Source organism: Pinus tabuliformis, chromosome 1_2 (assembly GCF_031772625.1).
Source record: "Pinus tabuliformis cultivar Carrire ecotype Pingquan chromosome 1_2, CPIR1, whole genome shotgun sequence".
Taxonomy (NCBI): Eukaryota; Viridiplantae; Streptophyta; class Pinopsida; order Pinales; family Pinaceae; genus Pinus; species Pinus tabuliformis.
Window position 1 is genome coordinate 982341401 of NC_142298.1, and position 12641 is coordinate 982354041.

Sequence of the window (12641 nt, forward strand, 5' to 3'; positions counted from 1 at the left end):
AGGAAAAAATGAATTATTTAATCAAAGAGTATAAAGGAGTTTTGAAGTATAAAATGGAGAATTCAAAAATGACATAATAGAGAATCTTCTATGAGGCTTTTCTAGTTACATTAAAGGGGGATATCTAAGGAAAATCAATTAATTAGCAAACTAATTATTAATTCGAGAATCAAATAGAGAAGGAAAGAAAGATATTTATCATTATTTATTAATATATTAGTTCGTCCATAAACTCAAAAATTAATTTAAAAAATTAATTTGTCTTTCCTTTAAATTAAATTTTCTAACAACTTATAAACTTCATAGCGATTAAATTATTATATATTGACATCTCATTATATATCAATATCTACATATGCATATTCAACACATTTGTTCATTATTTTATTCCAATATCTACTTATTCACAATATTTAATAATTAGTTTATCTCAATATCTAATTATTTTATATTATATTTGAAGTTATTTTATAATTACATAATTTATATGCTCCAAATCATTTTATTATAAAGTAAATTATGAGAAAATAGTGAAATTTACCTATGTGTGGATAATGAAAGAATGCTTTCAAAATAGGTACAAAAATATACAATAAGATAGCTTGTAATAGTTGGTACAATGAAAAATATAAGTCAATAGAAAATAATTTATTAAATGTCAATTGAAATTAAGAGGTTCATAAAATGAGTGAATGCCAAAAAACTCTTATGCGGAATAATCCTTCTTTAAAAAAAATACAAATTAATTGGCATTGTAAATTTTCATTGTAAAAGAATGTGAATATAGTTACATTCACAAAGTTTATGGCCATGGAAAAAATTAAAGATTAAATGATAACATATGTTTTCTAGCTTAATAAAAAACAGATTAAGGAATATTTCTTATTTCTAACTAAATGTATAATAGGTTATTTTACAAGGAAATTTAAAGAAGTTTTAAACATATTGTTAAGAGAAAATGAAAATGCCCGTTATCTTCCTACGTTAGTTTTTAACTTACAGACACCTGTTATCAGGTTACCAATAGTTAGAAATGGATGATGATCTCATTAGGAAATACAACTTGCCACTACTATGCCAAGTGTATGTGTAAGGTGTGTGTTACATTTTGCAGTCTTTCCATTATGGTTAACCTTGATATGTGTCAATTAACAAATGGCATATTTTTAAGGGATCTTTGTAAAAAAATAATTTAAACAAGGTTTAATCATGGAATTTAGATATGCACAGAAGTTATGCACGGAAGTTAGTGGTTTGAATTCAATCCATTAATATTGTGGCAACTACAAGAATATACTCAATATGCACCATAATTAACCACTAAATTTTTTAACTTTTTTTTTAATGAAAAAATTACATAAATATATACTTTTCAAATTGAAACTAAAACTAACCCTTCAAATAAATTTGATCAATGGTTGTATGAATACATCCATACTAGTCGGTATTACTTAAATTACAGCTCAATTCCATCGTGAAAAGAAAATTATAATAAGCTGGATTGAATTAAAGCTTGAACGGTAATAAAACTATATGTATGGTTAAATTTAATGGCCGAAAGAGGTTACGCAGTTAATTTAGTAAGAAGAATAGTTCACTTTGTGGCGTGGTTTACTGTGGCGCTGGAATTTTCCACACCGCACTCCTACGAAGTATGATAAACATGACAGGTCGTTGGACGGAAACGGCTCTCTGGCGTTGTCAGCGTTCCCTTGCCTGTCGGGAAACTTTCGGAGATGGTGATGTTTTGGCCTTTCATATAAAGGGGTCAATATTGGCGCAACTCTCCCAAGAATTTATTGGAACGTGATAGACCTTTCTTTATTTGCGTGTAATGACTTTTCTGTGTTTTGGCCTCTCATACTTTTCGTTCAATGTTGACCTGAATCTTATATTGCAATTGGAATAATCTTTACAGGAATTAATGGAATTGGAATTTGATGGAATTCTTATAAGTTTTATTTGTGTATGTTACGTAATTTAAGTGGTGTGGGACTTTTCATTTTACTGAATTTATTTATTATTATAAGAAAAATAACCAAAAATTATATTACCGTAAACAATAATATTATCAAACAAATACTAACACAACCTATAATCCCCCGGCAGGGACTATAGTAATCGTTCCGGACGGAGATAGCATTAATTCGAAGGTGTTATTCGGTTGTTTCGGTTGTTATGGTAAATTTTCGAAATGCTTTGTGGGGGACGTATGCTAAGTTTCATTCGCAGCTCAACTTCGCCATCTTATTTGGCCTCTTCCCGAGGCGGAAGAGGCTCGACCATAGCTTAAAAGCAATAAGCCCGGTGCATTTTCGCTAACCGTCACGGGTGTCTAGTTTTAATGTTAGCATTACTTCTGCCCGGGTATGCGAAGGTTTAGTAAAGCTCTGTGTTCCCTGTTACAATGTTCTGCATTGGCAGCTGGTGCATGCCATGATGCACCATGGTTCAACAGCTGTTAGCCTTCGTCGCACGTTCTGTTAAGAACCCTACAGGGGAAAACCAAACACAGGGACTCAAATTTAATCTCAGACTCGCTTGTCAAAGCCCTCGCTCTGAATTCGAATGGGTCTTCTCTATACACAGGATCCTCGACTGCAACTAGATCTCGACTACAACTAGATCTGGATCTATACCCGTAGAGCACCTCCAGAGGACACCTCAAGGTCCGGCCCCTCGGAGAACACCTCTCAATCTTTGGATCGAAGCGTGTGCCGCACGTTCTGTTAAGAACCCTACAGGGGAAAACCAAACACAGGGACTCAAATTTAATCTCAGACACGCCTGTCAAAGCCCTCGCTCTGAATTCGAATGGGTCTTCTCTATACACAGGATCCTCGACTGCAACTAGATCTGGATCTATACCCGTAGAGCACCTCGGAGGACACCTCAAGGTCCGGCCCCTCGGAGAACACCTCTCAATCTTTGGATCGAAGCGTGTGCCCTATGTGCTAGCTCTCCGCCGCTATGAAATGCCCGGTATGTCTGGCAATGGGTTCGTATGGCCCGGTAAGCCTAGCGTGAGCGTCCGTCCCGGTCTATTCAGGCTCCTCAAATATGACTGTGAAGGTATGGCGAGTCTTCTTGATACAAACAGCTCACATATTGTCTTCTGAATGATCTGAAGAAATTTGACGGGCAATCCCTTTTCGATTTGGGTCATCCTCTGCTGAATCGTGTAACTGAGAGTTTCGTGAAAGCTGCAGGGGTGAGTCCTAATTAAAGCCAACACTTCTTCTTTAAAAGCTCTGTATCTATATGCTCTGTTCTTACCAGAGAGCTGAAAGTGACTTTAATGGCAGATTGGAGCAGTGCAGGCTGTATCCAGGGATTCTTATTGCACATCAGCTGAAGGTCTTGTCACTCTCTATCTATCTCCGTGATTTTTAAAAACGAGACAAGTTTGATATGTTATAGTTGTTCAACAAACGGATTTGTTAGGAGAATTTGATGAAAACTCAGTGGTTTGTATGTTGGCTATTTTGAATGCAGGGTTTGAGAAGAAAAATACTCCAAAAATTGGTAGGCAGAGAAGGCAAACCCGTTTTCCTAATTTGGAAGGTGAGCATGAAACAGCCTTACCTCTACCTCTATATATGTCTGTGTTCCGGCGCTGCATTCCAAACCAATTCCTACGCTGGTAGGATATGATAGTCTTTTATCTCTGAACACATCAAGACGATTCGGTGAATCTAGCAGGTTATTACTTCCTCTAAGGCAGTGGGCAGGGCATATCCTGTCATTGCTTTCTGTCTGAAGAAATCAGTTGTATCTTTCCGGGGCTCATAGACAGATAGGGCCACCTGCAGCGCACAGCCTAGGGGTGTGAACTCCGCTGGCTTAACTAAGCTTTACGCTATGGAACCATGCTATTTTCCTGCCTTAACCGGATGCAATGAGAAAGCTTAGTTCCTGGTGTGCGGTTCAGTGCAGTGGTTGTGGTTCTGGCCAAGGGGTATTAGGGTTTGGCAATGGGAATTGCAAGATCACTGAAGGGAAGGGTGTGAACCGATAGCGCCCACGGACTGAGAGGGAAAAGAGAGTCTTAAGCAGCAAGCATGAGTGAACAGAGAGAGCTATCCTCAACAATATTTGTATGCAGGCAGGGTTACAGGCAAGCGAAAGCAGCTTGTCAAGCGAGAACAGAACCGGTCCCAGAACGATCACAGAGCTGGGACATGAGACAGATGAGAGGATGGGACATTAGAGAGATAAGACAGTGGCTGCTACACGAATCTTTCAACAAAAGCCTAGAAATACACCTCAGGGAGAGCATAGGCCGGATAGATGAGACATTCAGAGATAGAGGGCTAGGTTGACAGAGCCTGAAAGTAATCACAGTCACAACAGTGAAAAGGGAACAACGATGCTAAGATCGTAAGTTCAAGAGGGATTTATATCTCTTGTGACAAATGCTTGGTCGACAAAACCACAGCTTGCAGCAGTTGGTTCTTGCTGTTTAGTTGGTCTTGTGTACGAGAAGACACTTTACGTTGATAACATGTGGCCACGTTTCTTTGTGCATGCTTCTAACCGGCATATTCACTTTACTAATAATTTTAATGAACTTCAATTTATGTTTAAATATAATAAATTACTTGGTTGAAAAATAACACGGTTAATAGACGGCCAATTAATTCTTGTCTTCTTGATACAAACAGCTCACATATTGTCTTCTGAATGATCTGAAGAAATTTGACGGGCAATCCCTTTTCGATTTGGGTCATCCACTGTTGAATCGTGTAACTGAGAGTTTCGTGAAAGCTGCAGGGGTGAGTCCTAATTAAAGCCAACACTTCTTCTTTAAAAGCTCTGTATCTATATGCTCTGTTCTTACCAGAGAGCTGAAAGTGACTTTAATGGCAGATTGGAGCACTGCAGGCTGTATCCAGGGATTCTTATTGCACAGAAGCTGAAGGTCCTGTCACTCTCTATCTATCTCTGTGATTTTTAAAACCGAGACAAGTTTGATATGTTATAGTTGTTCAACAAACGGATTTGTTAGGAGAATTTGATGAAAACTCGGTGGTTTGTATGTTGGCTATTTTGAATGCAGGGTTTGAGAAGAAAAATACTCCAGAAATTGGTAGGCAGAGAAGGCAAACCCGTTTTCCTAATTTGGAAGGTGAGCATGAAAAATGCTATTTGAATTCTTAAATAAGAGAAGGTTCCATAGTTTGCTGAATTTCTACATGACAAAAAGTAACATTAGTGTTGTGGCATCCATCACAGGAGAGACATACAAGAAGTCTTTGGAGACTCTGGTACAGTTTCTTTCTCTATGCTTATGCTTCCTAAACAAATTGCGAATATTTATGTTACGAGATGCTAAGCCAGGAATCCAACACAATCAAAATGTGTAGGGATTGATTAATATTCATGTTCCAGCACCACGCAAATTGAACAATACTTCTCTTGAAGTCTGATCGTATTGGATAACACTTTCATAGATTGAGGTGATCTTAATAGGATAACATATTTTTGTTTACATCTTGGAGAGACCCAGTAGGAGATATTAGGATGTAAGCAAAGTCACAATTGGGTATTTTTTATATTTGTAATTTTTTTTGTCTTCTAGCCAAGAATCCTATAAACACCGTTCTCGGCCCTATCTACTGAACATGGCCTCCATATCAGGGGACTTTCTCCACATATTGACCTTCCAAGTTCCCATATTACTACCAATAGGATTACAATGTTGACAGACAATAGAACTATTTAATGGAGTAAAAAATTACATAAAAATTTGCTCAAAAATATCTATTTAAAGCTTAGTAGTGATGTTCTAAAACTTCCCCAATCTAAGGGCAGAGACACAAACAAATAGCTCACGTCACAGGGATCAACCAGCATATGGTTGAACATAAATGGTCTTTTGGATTTGTACTTTTTCAACCTCTTCAATTGCTTGGTATGGTAATAGAAAATCTATTTTTGGTCATGTGCCTTGTACCTTATTTCATAACAAGTTCACATCACATGGCTCAAGCAACCACGCATATGGCATATGGTTGAAGATGCTCTGTGGGATTCGTACTTTCCAAGATCTTTTTTCAATTGATTAGTACGATAATTTGTAATCTGCTTGTGCCTATATGCCTTGTGCTATTTTCATAATTAAATTCCTAGCACATAGTCCAACCTTTCTAAAGGGAAAAGACAACAAACTTACATCACATGGCTGAAGCAGCTTTATATTGTTATGCATAGATGTTCTTTTGGATTTTTTACTTTTTCAACCACTTGTTTCAATGGCTTGGTATGATAATCTGTTATTTTTTTGTTCACATATGCCTTGTGTCTTATTCTCATAAGTGAAATTCTAAAACACCCTTAGTCCAACTCTTTTAGTCCAGGAAAAATACGACAAACAACTAGCTCACACAATGGTGCACTATAAATAGTATATACTATTGTCAAACGAAAATCACTTTGTATTTATGCATTCTATAGTTCTATCAAAACCAAATTATGAAAATGAAACACAAAAAAAAATAGTGTTATATATTAACTACAAAGGACACCAATTAAAAAGTTTCAAAACCTTCTTGCATCCGCAAATTCAATAGAAGGAATTAGTATTATGAAGCTATTCACTTACAGAGAAACGTAAGTTCTCCCGGCTGAATTGTGTCAATTTCGTTAGTCATGACTAGTTTTATGCCAGGTAACCTGTATCCTTGAAGTTGGCCACTGACAATATAAATAATATCGAGTTCACAGAATGATCAATTCACACACCTACAATCCAAGCCACAAGAAACAATCAGTTATAAACAAAAATAATCTAGCTCACAAAAGCCTGAGTTTGCACAGAATTCATTGTGTGATATTAAGAGACAGATCAATGATCTCATGTGCTAAAAGTGAATTCCTCCCCGGTGATCCGACAATATTTGGACAATCCATCGAAACACGGTAATTGCATGCATTCAAAAGAAAGATTTTACCCTTGACCAAGGAGGAGGGAGATTCTGCCAATAACCAAAGTTTAATCAACGATCCAAATAAAGCCTGGAAGCAAAATCAAGAACTGACCGACAGTATACTCCTTCGCCTGCCCAAAGAAGAAAATAAAAGATTCACATAAATGCCAAAAATTTCAACACAGAAATCGAAAATACATAAATTCATCTGCAAAAACCCTGCTAATTTCAGAGGGCGAGGCAATAAACTATGTGAATTTGCAGTTTTATTATCTTCAAACAAATTTAGCGGGGACCTGAAGCAAAAGTCTAAATCTATGATCGGAGACTCGCAAAGTTCTGCATAAAGTGTAAACTCCGAGTTATCACAAATTACGAAACAATCTAACGAAAAGACCAGGCAAAAACCTAACTCTATACGGAAAAAACGGCATTTGTTTCCTGTGTGGAACTACGAATACTTTAAATGTAAAGTTCGTGTAATTGCCGAAGAATTTAGCAGCAGAAAACTCCCTCTTGAAAAGGGATACAACATTAGAAATTCCTCAGTAAGGGAAGTAAACATTGTAAGTTCAATACCTCTCTCGGGTAAAGAAAAGGCAAATTATGCACCCGGGAAAAGGTAGAATCCGGTGTCGGGAACGAGAGTCAAGAATTATCACCATCAACTTCAAGCGAGTACCCAGTAAGCTGAGCTAGGGCGTTACAGGCACCTATGTGTTGTCAAATGCTTCATCTGTAATTCCATTTCCAACCAGATAACCCTGAAAAACTAGCCATGCAAGAAGTCAGTAGGCCTGAATGAAGCCTCTGAATTTCAATTAGATTAGCAAAGAGACTAGACATAGTAATAAACAGGCTAGTAATAAAAAGAAAAAACGAATAATTAAAAGTTATATAAAAAATTATTAAATAAAATAATATGACAATTAGAATATATAAATATATAAAAGTCGCCACAGCTGGACCGCTAGACTTCATGCTACCGCATGGATACCAAGTGTCGTGTTAAGTCCCGACGGAAAATCCCAATTGCGCAATTCATGCAGTGAATGAATGGCTTCTGTGCGCAGCGGGTGAACCACTTTCTGTGTGCAGTGGGTGAACCACTTGAGTTAATGGCTTATTTGAATGGCTTCGTGCAGTTAATGACTTGGGAGAGAGACAGGGGCAAACCGACAAGAAAACGGGCTTAGGCTTAGGCTTAGGCTCGTTGGCAGGGGAAAGTTTGGAGTGGCCTTCTGAAGAAAACGAAAAAAAAAATGCGGGGCAGATCTTCCGGGGGTTCGTTTTCCCCCAAATTGATTGTGCTCCTCTGCGTTCCTCAATGGGTCACCTGTTCTTGAGAAGCCTGATGGACAAGGCCCTGAGGTACGCCAGAAGGCATTTATGCTGTCTGTAGCATTTCTAGATATCCGTTGATTTTGATAATTGGACCTTTTGTTCCTCACAGGATCCAAACTGAAGCAGTTGGAGGAGAAGAAAGGCATTGTTATTAGATTCGTTATTGGACACAGTGTTATAGCTGGTGGTATTTTGGATCGTGCCATTGATTCAGAAGATGCACAGCATCATGATTTCCTTAGATTGGAACATGTTGAAGGCTACCACGAGCTCTCAGCAAAGAACAAGACCTATTTTTCTACAGCAGGGATTTCTTAACTACATGAAGATCTTGCCGTCAAAGAGGAGGGATTTCTTAACTACATGAAGATCTTGCAATCCTAACAATCCTCCATGATATCAGTGTCGTCATCAAGCCTCCTAGGTAAGTTTTTCATATGCCCTTTATTCCTAGCAAGATCTATTTCAAAAGCAGCAAGCAGCTCCACTAATATGAAATCCTATCTGAAAGAAGGTGAAGATACCTCGTTCCGGGGCAAGTTTTGATTTACCACCTTGTTCGGTAAGATTACTCCCTAGGGTTAGGATTTCGAAGATTGAGAGGCTCGACCAAACACCACGGTAGAATAACACGACCACGCCTTCATGTTCCACGTATTATAATGGCGGGTATACGGTCAGGCCTATTGAAATTCAGACCTCTATTGTGATCCAGCAAAACAAGCTGCACAATGGAGGAGAGACAGTGGCACACCCAGCTATAACAAAAAAAAAAACGAAGACCTCACCTGCAATTTCAGTGAATTGGAGGATCAGTTGCCAAGTTGCAGAGCTTTTTTTCAAGCAGAGGCCTCGCTGCAAATGATCGAGACGGAGATCAAGGGTAAGGGGAAAAAAAAAAAACGTAACTGAGGAAAGATTTAGCTATGGCACAATTTGTCCGTGAGAATAAACCCAATTATTTTTCTCCCGAGATATTCAGAAAACTCCCTCTTGAAAAGGGATACAACATTAGAAATTCCTAAGTAAGGGAAGTAAACATTGTAAGTTGAATACCTCTCTCAGGTAAAGAAAAGGCAAATTATGTACCCGGGAAAAGGTAGAATCCGGTGTCGGGAACGAGAGTCAAGAATTATCACCAGCAACTTCAAGTGAGTACCCAGTAAGCTGAGCTAGGGCGTTACTGTGCAAACCCTCTGCATGCAAAAGATATTAGATGGGTTACATAACACGCAACATTATGGAACAAAAGCCTTAACAGAAATTAAACCTGGAACAAACCCTAGACCTCTCAGTAAGTACCTGAAGGTGCTTCCCCGCCATATCAAGTTTGTGACGCCGCAGGAAACCGGGGATGGTGTGTTAGCTAAATCCTCTCTTGAAGATTATCGAGAGGCAGAGTAAAATGTTGAAAAGCAACTTGTTTCCGCTGAGGAGCATCAGAAGGAACCCTCACCTTAAATGTAAAACAACAAATCAAAGAATGTGTGAAATTCTGGAGGAAACAGAAGTTACTAAAGGCACTGCGCAGAAATGTCTGAGAAGGTCGAATGACAGAGATCCCCAGCAGGCTCACCATGCAAATGACTCGCAAACCCCACGGAAAAACCAGGTACAACTGAACCATAGGATCAGAACCTTATCTAACCGACGGTGATGCCGCTCCACATGTTAAACCAAAGTACATCGAGAAGGATCCAACAGTTGTTGAACCACCGCATGCACCAGCTGCCAATGCACAACCTTGTTATAACCTTAGGAAACCCTGCAACCTTAGCATATACATATACCTGTTTACGAAATAAAGAATTAATGCTAGCATTAACACTAGACCGTTGACGGTCAGGCATAATGAAACTGGGCGTAATTTTCAACTTAACCTATGTTCGGGCCTCTTCCGCCTCGGGAAGAGGCCAAATAAGATGGAAAAGCTTCAGCGGGAAGCAGACATAGGTTATCTAGGCAGAACACCACACAGACCTTATTCTAACCGTCGTATAACAGACAAGAAAAACGGTAAACTAATGCTAGGTCGGGTCATAACGATTACTATAGTCCCTGCCGGATGCCAGATGGCAGGGACTAATAACTTGCTAAAACGCTTACCTGATGCATCTCGCATTGAGAAAAACACTGACATTGCGAAAAATGTTGAAATGATAGAAGCCGAAAATTAACGACCCACACAAAAAGATAACGTACACATTATACAGCGTTGAACGTGGAGCCAACGACAATGATTTCAGAAACAGAGGGTTCCATGGAGGGAATACTTCAGAAATTTGAACACTGACTCCAATAATAGACATGATCAAATTACCGACGCACAAATAATTACAATGCACATTATGGAACAAAAGCCTTAACAGAAATTAAACCTGGAACAAACCCTAGACCTCTCAGTAAGTACCTGAAGGTGCTTCCCCGCCATATCAAGTCTGCGACGCCGCAGGAAACCAGGGATGGTGTGTTAGCTAAATCCTCTCTTGAAGATTATCGAGAGGCAGAGTAAAATGTTGAAAAGCAACTTGTTTCCGCTGAAGAGCATCAGAAGGAACCCTCACCTTAAATGTAAAACAACAAATCAAAGAATGTGTGAAATTCTGGAGGAAACAAAAGTTGCTAAAGGCACTGCGCAGAAATGTCTGAGAAGGTCGAGCGACAGAGATCCCGAGCAGGCTCACCATGCAAATGACTCGCAAACCCCACGGAAAAACCAGGTACAACTGAACCATAGGATCAGAACCTTATCTAACCGACGGTGATGCCGCTCCACATGTTAAACCAAAGTACATCGAGAAGGATCCAACAGCTGTTGAAGCACCGCATGCACCAGCTGCCAATGCACAACCTTGTTATAACCTTAGGAAACCCTGCAACCTTAGCATATACATATACCTGTTTACGAAATAAGGAATTAATGCTAGCATTAACACTAGACCGTTGACGGTCAGGCATAATGAAACTGGGCGTAATTTTCAACTTAACCTATGTTTGGGCCTCTTCCGCCTCGGGAAGAGGCCAAATAAGATGGGAAAGCTTCGGCGGGGAAGCAAACATAGGTTATCTAGGCAGAACACCGCACAGACCTTATTCTAACCGCTGTATAACAGACAAGGAAAACGGTAAACTAATGCTAAGTCGGGTCATAACGATTACTATAGTCCCTGCCGGATGCCAGATGACAGGGACTAATAAGGCGGGAAATTAAACCAATGAATTAATATTTAGGAGCACTTTAATAATACAAATCATGTCTACAAATGCATTCCAATACATTCCATTTAAGAAAACTTATCTGTGTCTCTTTGTACTTTTGAAGCAATTTGCTAATTATATTATTTATAAATTTTAATATAGAATCACTCACAGTTATATTAGTTATATTATAATTTTTCCTCATCTTTAATATCATTTATATATTTTTGAATCAAAATTATTCTCTTAAAATAACCTATAAGGATTTGGACGTAAATACCGTCCATTAAAGCCGCAAAATTACACAAACCTTGAAGTACATATAATCTAATTTAAAATATTATCCTTCATAACAACATATTTCTTGGGATCCACTAATTCATTCATGTTTGAACACTTCGTATGAGTTGTTTGATTGATACTTGAACATAAAATCTAAGCTTAATCCAACTTTTGACGCAGGATGATCTTAATTGATCATTAACTATCAAATCTCCAACTTTAAATTATGAAAAATGTTAATAATTTTTTACTTTTAAATTTATTAGTAAATAAATTATTAAAAATAAATAAATTAGTTTTTATTTCTAAATACATCTATAAATAAATTATAAATAAATTATTAATCATTATCATAATGAATATATAATTTAGATAAATCAAAATTATCTGTCTTTTAAATAAATAAATAATATATATTTAAATTAATCAAATCATGGATGGAAAAAATAAGTAAGTGAATATAAATATTAAAAGCGTAGTCTAACCAATTTACTTTCCAAGTACAATACAACATGAATTTCCATGAAGTGCTCTTTTACGGATTGCTTTATGAAATGATTGCGCTTGGCGTGACCCATAGATCGAAGGATGTGCGTTGTAATTATTTCTGCGTCGGTAATTTGATCATGTCTATTATTGGAGTCAGTGTTCAAATTTCTGAAGTATTCCCTCCATGGAACCCTCTGTTTCTGAAATCATTGTCGTTGGCTCCACGTTCAACGCTGTATAATGTGTACGTTATCTTTTTGTGTGGGTCGTTAATTTTCGGTTTCTATCATTTCAACATTTTTCGCAATGTCAGTGTTTTTCCCAATGTGAGATGCATCAGGGAAGCGTTTTAGCAAGTTATTAGTCGCATCCGGCAGGGATTATAGTAATCGTTATGAC

General features: G+C 37.9%; 1 long non-coding RNA gene across 1 annotated transcript; it reads right to left on the reverse strand.

Moving 5' to 3' along the window:
• Positions 1-6659: 6659 nt before the first annotated feature.
• Positions 6660-7596, reverse strand: LOC149209307 (uncharacterized). The gene is made up of 3 exons (XR_016252209.1): positions 7509-7596; positions 6954-7060; positions 6660-6744 (listed from the first exon to the last, which is right to left on the reverse strand). It is a non-coding gene; the product is annotated as an uncharacterized LOC149209307 (long non-coding RNA).
• Between the last annotated feature and the right edge of the window lie 5045 nt (positions 7597-12641).